Consider the following 9,796-nt stretch of genomic DNA (forward strand, 5'->3'; position numbering starts at 1 on the left):
TCAGAACTGGATGTTTTTACCATTTGGTTGCCGCGATGATGTGGTATACCAGGACGAGATCCTCCACGCATAACTGCAGAACTGTAGCCATTTGCGGAGGTTCGTCTTCCCTGGTATACTCGACATCAACACCGATCGACCGAGAAACCATGCTGGCGAGCCTCCTCCTCATGTCGCGGATCCTCTTGTCGGCTTTGTTGGAAATATGCCCTAGAGGCAACAATAAAATGATTATTATATTTCCTTGTTCATGATAATTGTCTATTATTCATGCTTTAATTGTATTATCCGGAAATCGTAATACATGTGTGAATACATAGACCACAATGTGTCCCTAGTGAGCCTCTAGTTGACTAGCTCGTTGATCAACAGATAGTCATGGTTTCCTGGCTATGGACATGGGGATGTCATTGATAACGGGATCACATCATTAGGAGAATGATGTGATGGACAAGACCCAATCCTAAACATAGCACAAGATCGTATAGTTCGTTTGCTAGAGTTTTTTCCAATGTCAAGTATCTTTTCCTTAGACCATGAGATCGTGTAACTCCCGGATACCGTAGGAGTGCTCTGGGTGTACCAAACGTCACAACGTAAATGGGTGACTATAAAGGTATACTACGGGTATCTCCGAAAGTGTCTGTTGGGTTGACACGGATCAAGACTGGGATTTGTCACTCCGTATGACGGAGAGGTATCTCTCGGCCCACTCGGTAATGCATCATCATAATGAGCTCAAAGTGACCAAGTGTCTGGTCACGGGATCATGCATTACGGTACGAGTAAAGTGACTTGCCGGTAACGAGATTGAATGAGGTATTGGGATACCGACGATCGAATCTCGGGCAAGTAACGTACCGATTGACAAAGGGAATTGTATACGGGGTTGCTTGAATCCTCGACATTGTGGTTCATCCGATGAGATCATCGAGGAGCATGTGGGAGCCAACATGGGTATCCAGATCCCGCTGTTGGTTATTGACCGGAGAGCCATCTCGGTCATGTCTACATGTCTCCCGAACCCGTAGGGTCTACACACTTAAGGTTCGGTGACGCTAGGGTTGTAGAGATATGAATATGCAGTAACCCGAAAGTTGTTCGGAGTCCCGGATGAGATCCTGGACGTCACGAGGAGTTCCGGAATGGTCCGGAGGTGAAGAATTATATATAGGAAGTGCCATCGGGAGAGTTTCGGGGTCACCGGTATTGTACCGGGACCACCGGAAGGGTCCCGGGGGTCCACCGGGTGGGGCCACCCATCCCGGAGGGCCCCATGGGACAAAGTGGGGAGGGGAACCAGCCCATAGTGGGCTGGTGCGCCCCCCTAGGCCCACCCCATGCGCCTAGGGTTGGGAACCCTAGGGTGGGGGGCGCCCCACCTGGCTTGGGGGGCACTCCACCCCTTGGCCGCCGCCCCCCCTAGGAGTTCCCATCTCCTAGGGCCGGCGCCCCCCCTAGGGGGCCTAAATAAAGGGGGGGAGGGAGGGGCAGCCGCACCCCTTGTGTCTTGGCGCCTCCCTCTCCCCTGATACACCTCTCCCTCTCGCAGTCTAACGGCGAAGCCCTGCTGCGGTGACGCCCTGCATCCACCACCACGCCGTCGTGCTGTTGGGTCTTCATCAACCTCTCCTCCCCCCTTGCTGGATCAAGAAGGAGGAGACGTCACGCTGACCATACGTGTGTTGAACACGGAGGTGCCGTCCGTTCGGCGCTAGGATCTCCGGTGATTTGGATCACATCGAGTACAACTTCCTCATCACCGTTCTTTGAACGCTTCCGCGCGTGATCTACAAAGGTATGTAGATGCAATCCGATCACTCGTTGCTAGATGAACTCATAGATGGATCTTGGTGAAACCGTAGGAAAATTTTTGTTTTCTGCAACGTTCCCCAACAGGCTTCGTCTGGATTGCTGGTGCATACGACATCCAGCTTCTCCTTCAGGTGGATATCAACCATGAGCGGCACGGTGTAGTCCTGCTTCTGCCCGGGGACCGGAACGTCATCATCGACCACCAACGGCTCCTTGCCAGACGTCTCACCACGGTGATGCTTGACAGACGGAGGGGAGTTGCTCCACGATGCCTCCGCCATTCTCTTGGCAGACGGAGGGGAGTTGCTCCGCGATTCCTCCGCCATTGCCCTCCTGGCCAGCGATGGTGGAGGCAGAGGGGAGTTGCTTGATAGTGGAGGTAGAGGGAGGCAGAGGGAGGAAGATGGAGCGGCAATGGAATAGGAGGGGAGTTACCTGCGTCGTGGTCGTGGGGAGTTGCCAGTGGAGGGGAGACGTGGGGAGTTGCCAGTGGAGGGGAGACGTGGGGAGTTGCCTCCAAAACTCAAACATCCTGCCCTTTGGCCCTCGAAAACTCTGGAGGGGAGACGTGGGCCCTTTGGTTTCTCCTGTTTCTGAAACAAAACAAAAAAATAACAGCCATATTTTGCTCTAAAATTAATGATCACCGCAACCATATTAGGAGATCAAAAATGGCACCAAAACAGTCACTGCAGCCATCCAAAATGGCACCAGAACAACATCAGCCAAAACAACATCCAGTGGCGCACCAGTAGTGCGCCATTAGAAGGCAAAATCGGTGCGCCACTAGCATGCCTTTTCCTAGTAGTGCTGGCAAGAACAAGCTAGAGTTGTACACACCTTGATTTAATGCTGCATTTTTCCAATTTTTGTATTTTTTTGAATTTTTTTGAATTTATAATGCCCTCTAGACTGACTGCTGAAAACATCGGTCTATGCCTCAAGGGGGCATTGTAAAATAATTTTTTTCAAAATTTTCTTTCATAGACATGTTTGGCACATGTGGGTCACCATGTACAAGAAAATTTGGGTGATTTGGAGGTGGTGGAAAAATTCACCTTTTTTCAAAAACGGGCTTAAGAGACCAAATGGTCCCTCCGGAATGCGGGTATTTTTTCGACCACCTCCAAATCATCTCAATTTTGGCACAGATGATCTCTTCCACAAACAAAACTAGGTTTCCAAGTTTTTGTATTTTTTTGAATTTATAATGCCCTCTAGACTGACTGCTGAAAACATCGGTCTATGCCTCAAGGGGGCATTGTAAAATAAATTTTTTCAAAATTTTCTTTCATAGACATGTTTGGCACATGTGGGTCACCATGTACAAGAAAATTTGGATGATTTGGAGGTGGTGGAAAAATTCACCTTTTTTCAAAAACTGGCTTAAGTTAGACCAAATGGTCCCTCCGGAATGCGGGCATTTTTTTGACCACCTCCAAATCACCTCAATTTTGGCACAGATGATCTCTTCCACAAACAAAACTAGGTTTTCAAGTTTTTGTATTTTTTGAATTTATTTGAATTTATAATGCCCTCTAGACTGACTGCTGAAAACATCGGTCTATGCCTCAAGGGGGCATTGTAAAATAAATTTTTTCAAAATTTTCTTTCATAGCATGTACAAGAAAATTTGGGTGATTTGGAGGTGGTGGAAAAATTCACCTTTTTTTCAAAAACTGGCTTAAGTTAGACAAAATGGTCCCTCCGGAATGCCGGCATTTTTTCGACCACCTCCAAATCACCTCAATTTTGGCACACATGATCTCTTCCACAAACAAAACTAGGTTTCCAAGTTTTTGTATTTTTTTGATTTTTTTTGAATTTATAATGCCCTCTAGACTGACTGCTGAGAACATCGGTCTATGCCTCAAGGGGGCATTATAAAATAATTTTTTTCAAAATTTTCTTTCATAGACATGTTTGGCACATGTGGGTCACCATGTACAAGATAATTTGGGACCTGCATGCAAGAGTCGGGGACCTACATGCAAGAGTCGGGACCTGCATGCAAGAGTCGGGGACCTGCATGTGAATAGTGATTCATCAAGGCCTTGACAGCTACTGGCACAGCGGCTGCCGCCCGATTTGCATGCAGCGAAGATGAACGTGCATGGAGGTTTCTCAAAGATTTCCAAGCACACCCCAGTGGGCCCCGCTTATTTAAAAAATACGTCAGTCATTATTGCTCTGTAAATGAAGAATATGCATGACAACCATAGTAAGGGTGAAGAATCATATTCATCCTACAATGAGGACAAACGCTTGCTAAAATCACCTCGATGAAGGTATTTAAGCAGGTAAAGGAGCTGCTCGAGGGGCGAGGTGGGACTATTTTTAGTTAGACGAGAACAACGTGCGAGATCGTATGGGACGTGGGCCGTCTGGAGCTGCAACCTCGGATGGGCCGGTGTTTGGGTCGACGTAGGAAAACGGCCTGCCATGCATGCATGGCGTCGGTAGTCTCGCCTAAACGATGGACACGCACCGAGCCAGCCATGCAGACCGTGGGATCGCGCGGGAGATCCGTCTGGCGGCCGTGTGTGCATGCAGAAATACATCACAATAATTATTCTACTCGACAATAACAAGTGCTCCATGCTAGCCCTTATTCATGTTCGAAATACATCATCATTCTTAAAGTTGGACATCAAATGATACACACAAAAAAATGGAAACGAAAGATGTCGAACTAATACAGTAACATGGCAGTACAACCGCACTTCACTAAATTACTGTCACGATGAAATAGAATGTAAAGACCACGTCGCACAAACCTGAATGGCACACGACGTTCTCTGGCTCATCGTCGGTTCATGTTGTATGTAGATATCACAGTTCAGCCTCGAGATCCTACACAGAAGAATACAATAAATCACATGGACATCAATTATGTGTAAAACACATGCAAAAAATAAATATGAACATATTTCGTACCTCTAGCAATTTAGCGCATTTACGTCGATTGTGACCTGGTTTCTTGCAATAGCCACAGATATTCTGTGATCTTGACTTCTTTGTCTTTGCCTGCAGCCTTTTCTTCGGTGCACCTCGTCCTGGCACATGCATGGGATCCAGAACCTTATCAACTTTCTCCGAGTGCGGCATCAACGGGCCAAACCTAATGCTGTTATGCTGAGCATTAGTTGACTCCTTGCTGTCAGCTTGTTCAAAACTTGATTGCTTGCCATGATGTTGTGCTTGCAAAAGCATCTTTAGACGGTGATAGTCCTCATCAGAGTGGCATGCCTTGAAACTTGCGGCGTGACTACAATTCCGCAACTCGCGGTACCTCTGCAGGCTTACCGAATGGTCATACATCTGGTTTTTTCTGGTAGGTGCGTATGCACATTTTGCATTCATAGTCCACCTAGTGGGAACGCAACAACCTGGCAGAATTGTTTGTTTTAAAATCTCCAATATGTAAAAATGTGGGAACATGATGTGCCTGCGCATTCCAGCTTACGGCAAGAACAACTCACCCGGTGCAAAAGACCTCCTTGCTCTTCAATGCGCACTCCAAACTTTTTATCCATTCTTTCCTGCTTGGACACAACATAAGTGGAATCTTCTGATCCATCTAGTATCTCTCTGATCTGACATTTGCTGACAGCATCTATGCTCCATAAGACCATCTTAAAGACACTAGGTGTGAAAACTGTTGCGGCGTGTTTCTCAAGCGGCGAAGCATTTTCCTCTGTAAATGGAACGGATTGCAAGGCTTCCACGTCATGGAGAGCTTCGTTAATCCGTCGCGACGCAAGGCAACGCTCATAGTGCTCTAGCATTTCAAACAACGACATCTTACCCTCAAGATACGTATGTAGCACAGAGTTCAAGCTCTCACTCCTCTGATTGCTGCTCAATCCTAGGAAACAACGCCCCTCAAGATATGGAGCACACCACAACTTTCTCATCTGATACATCTGATGCAGCCAAGACTCCTCACTGTTACTTTATTCCGTTGTAAGAATTGTATCCATTTTATCTCATGCTCTTCAATGGAAGAAGTATCATAAATGAAAGATCTGAATTCCTCCTTTACGTCGTCATCATGCAGATGGCGTACAATGTTCTGCTGAATGTGCCATATACATAGTCTATGGTTTGAGTCTGGCCAGACCATCCTTATTGCTCTCTGCATTGCAAGGTCCCCATCTGTGATCACAGATATCGGATGCTTCTGTGCCATGCAATCAGAAAAGGTCCGCAACATTCACTCGTATGTCTGGCTTGTTTCATGAGAAATTATACCACAGCCAAAAATAACAGTGTTGCGGTGGTGATTCAACCCGACAAACGGCACGAATGGAAGATTGTATTTGTTGGTTCTGTATGTGCTATCGAAAACAATGACGTCTCCGAAAGCCTCATAGTCAAGTCGCGACTGACTATCAGCCCAGAACAGTCCCTTCAGATGGCCATGCTCGTCTACCAAGTACTTGAAGAAAAAATCCACATCTCGCTCTCACCTCGCCATCATGTGCATGATCACCGTATTAGCATCACCGGCACTGATTGTCTCCTGCTTATTAGCATGGCAGAAATTATAAACGTCCCTCTTTATGCATCCAACCTTATCAAATCCACCGTATTGAAAGCACAAAATATCCATAATACGGTATTTGCGGATCCCACATTTTTCCATGTCCGAAATGTCCGCTTTCTGCTCATCGCTAATTCGTCTGTGCGAACGCAGCAGACAAGAAAGATCCCGTGGGGCTAGAGGATGGCTGTGCTCATCGATGAAATCCTTGACAAACCACCGACCGGTTTCCTCCTATCTCGTAATGACCAATTTAGCATTACACCCAACACGAGTTAAACTTCGTGGCCTCCTCTTTCTATCTTCCATGTTTCTTTTCATGTGCTTCTGTTCGTGAAACCCTTGACGACTACACACAATTTCCCTTAAAATTATGTATTTGTTGGATCCATCCCACTCAACGTAGCTTTTCCTCACACTAAAACCTTTTTCAAGAGCATATTTTTTTGTAGAATTCATAGCCTTCAGCCTCACTATCAAACATCTTGCTGACAACATTTACATACTCGAACATACTCTCATCACTTGCATACGCCATGTCTTCCTGCATATGACATGTGAGGGAAATCAATCATCAACATCTTTCTGTTTATCAATGTTGCAGGTGTAAAATAGCTCATAGGCAAAGACAAGTGCATGGAAAAGACTTTGCTCGTTTGACATGTGAGGGAAACCAATCATCAACGTCCAACAAGTAGTATATCATCTTCCTTTAAACTATATTTCATGCACTATGCAAACCTAAAGTGATGATGACTTTAATAAACTAAATTAAGTGAACTATGGAACCAGTATCTCATCTTCCTTTAGTATATCTCATCTCAAACGTCAAGTAAGTCACTTTTTTTTCTACGGTACCAAAGGAAGTAAGCAATGCCCTCAACATCTTACTTCAACAAACATGATGCGATTAGCTCAAGAGAAACTATGCCACGATGAAGCTTTCCATTCGTTGTTCTAGTCCGTACCCGGATCTTGTGGGGTTGAGGTTGTACTGCATGCACGGTGGAGGGGCGCAACGGCCAAGAGAGCGAGCAGAACGCCAAGCCGAATTCATACCTTAAGGATGGTACGCGCGAAGAGATGGGATCGCCCGCCGCGGCCGCCGCCGATTCAGCCGGCGCAGATCCGGCCTTCTTCTTCTTCGGTGACGGCGTGGGGGGCTGGGGTTGGTTGGGTGGAGGACGAGGACGATGAATTTATTCCTCTCGCCGGGCAGGTCGAGGACGGAGAAGGTCAGGAGCGGCAAGCGGCGACGAATAGATCGGAGGAGGATTCTGAACTGTATCGAGTAGACATGGATCTGGTCCTCAGATGATCGGTTCAAGAAAAGATATTTCCCCCTGGACCATTATGCCCTTATCGCAATTAACATATTAAATTTAATCAATTAAAATTCGCCGCAAGATCTGACGGCTAATAAAAATCAGACGTGATCAGACATGTAAGTACTGCTAAGTACTCCGAGTACTAACCCAATCACCCGTTTGTTAGCTGCAATGTCGAGGGATCCCAAATTTGTACTACCTGGATTCTGGACAATAAGCAGTAATGTGCAACTTTTATTGTTTCCAATGTACTAGCAGAAGATGCCACGATGGCTTTCCCTCGAAAAAAGAGAGGATATTCTATTGTTATGTGAACCTTCCTCGGTCATTTACGGTACAATTTTATTTACATTCTTGACGGTGGGGTTTCCATCCTTGCTAGTGTAGAGAATGCACATGAACTTAGCTCCTCAACTGGTCCTAAACACAAGGTCTACAATAAGCAAATAAAGGGAAGTTGTGTAATTATTTTGCGTTGTGACACACAATCTGCGATTGGATCTCGCAAAACTCTCCCCCCCTGCGGGCTCTCGAGGGTTCCTTCCACCCTCCCCCGCCGCCGGCGGCCTTCCTAGGGCCCCTGCCGCCGCCGGCCACCGGCCGTCCCCGCCCCCTCCCTCTCCCCCTCCTGGATCCGCCCCTGTGCCACCTTCCCGGGAGGTGGCCGGGGCGGCGTGAGCCCCTTCCCTCTTCGGCCGCCCTGCTTTTCCCTTCCCTCCCTGCCACCTCCGATGGTCGCCCCTGGCGCCTGGCCGGGTGGTGTCGGCAGCGGCAGGAATGTCTGTCCCTGCGTGCGCAGCTCCCTGCCCGGGGCATGGGGGCGGCGGCGGTGCTCCTCGGCTCGGCGACGGCCCGGCGGCAGTGGCCGGCGGCGCGCGAGGTGGTAGCATGGCCCCTTGGCGGCGAGACGGCGTGGTGGCACAGGTTGGCCGGCGGCACGCCCCCGGCCCAGATCTGGGCCCTGCGGGTCCCATCTGGGTCCTAGCGGGCCAGGCCCCTGGCGTGGCTTCGTCGTCATCTGTGTGGTGTGGAGGAGGAGCAGCTCGGATGGGGGGCGGCGACGCCGACGGCGTGCCTATTGCAGCGCGATGGCGGGAGCTTTACGGGCGTGGAGGTCCCGGCCGGGCCTGTGGGCCCACGAGCCTGGTATGCTCCTGCTATTGTGTCTAGTCGGCTACCATCGTTGACGGTGGAGGTTGTGCCCCCCCACCCTCCCCCCCCCCCCCCGCGCGCGCGTGCCGACGATGCTGCGGCCCCTAGTCCCGGCTCCTATTCCCTGTTGTGTGGGCCTCACTTCATGGTGCCGTGGTGAGACGGCGTGGAGGCTTCATGACCGCGGTGGCGCAAGATGGTGATCGGTTTGGTGGCAGGCTTTGGAGCATCCAGGTGAAGGTTGGGATCGGGGGAAACCCCTGTCGGCATGTCCGACACCGACGCGGCAACGCCGGTGGGTGCCGCCGGACCTTCCTGGAGGGCGTCGGGGGCGACCCTTCCTCTCGCCTCGTCGCATACCGGGGGAAACCCTTGGCAGCACCGTCGTCATCGTCGCGGTCCTTCTTGAAGGTGTTGATTGGTACCGGTGCTTCGGAGCCTTGGAGCTTGGTGGGAGACCTTCGGTGGACGCAGTGGTCGTGAAGCTTCTTCGTTTCCGTCGATCCGCTGTTGTTGGCATTTTTTCTCTTGTTATTTCTCTTTCGTTTCTTTTGGGTGTGATTGTACTGCTTCCGCCCCAACACCTATTATTGGTTGTATCGGTTGGTTGCTTTGTAATACAAAGCGGGGGATCCTTTTTCAGTTAAATTATTTTGCATTGTCACTGACTAAGTGACTATGCTACTGGTACGTACATTTATATGCGACGGCATGATTATCGACCTTGTAATGAGAGTTGCAGAAAATATATTTGTTATAGCTTGTGATTTAGCCGTCCTCGTGACTTTTGGAAGTATAAACCGTATTTTCAGCATTTTTTCCGCAGTCTTTAGATTATTTGTTGTTTTCATAATTACAATTATAATGTCAAGAGGAATAAGAAAGAAAGGAAAATAAACTAATGACAACAGTGTCGGATCGACAAAAACGATGATGATCTGCAACCGCTACGCCC

At 48.6% G+C, this 9,796-nt stretch overlaps 1 pseudogene; it reads right to left on the minus strand.

Moving 5' to 3' along the window:
- Positions 1-4,647: 4,647 nt before the first annotated feature.
- On the minus strand, positions 4,648-6,899 carry LOC147973465 (protein FAR1-RELATED SEQUENCE 5-like; annotated as a pseudogene).
- Positions 6,900-9,796: the final 2,897 nt, after the last annotated feature.

This window comes from Triticum urartu, chromosome 5A, assembly GCF_056163025.1.
Source record: "Triticum urartu cultivar PI428250 chromosome 5A, HENAU_Tu73, whole genome shotgun sequence".
NCBI classification, from domain to species: domain Eukaryota; kingdom Viridiplantae; phylum Streptophyta; class Magnoliopsida; order Poales; family Poaceae; genus Triticum; species Triticum urartu.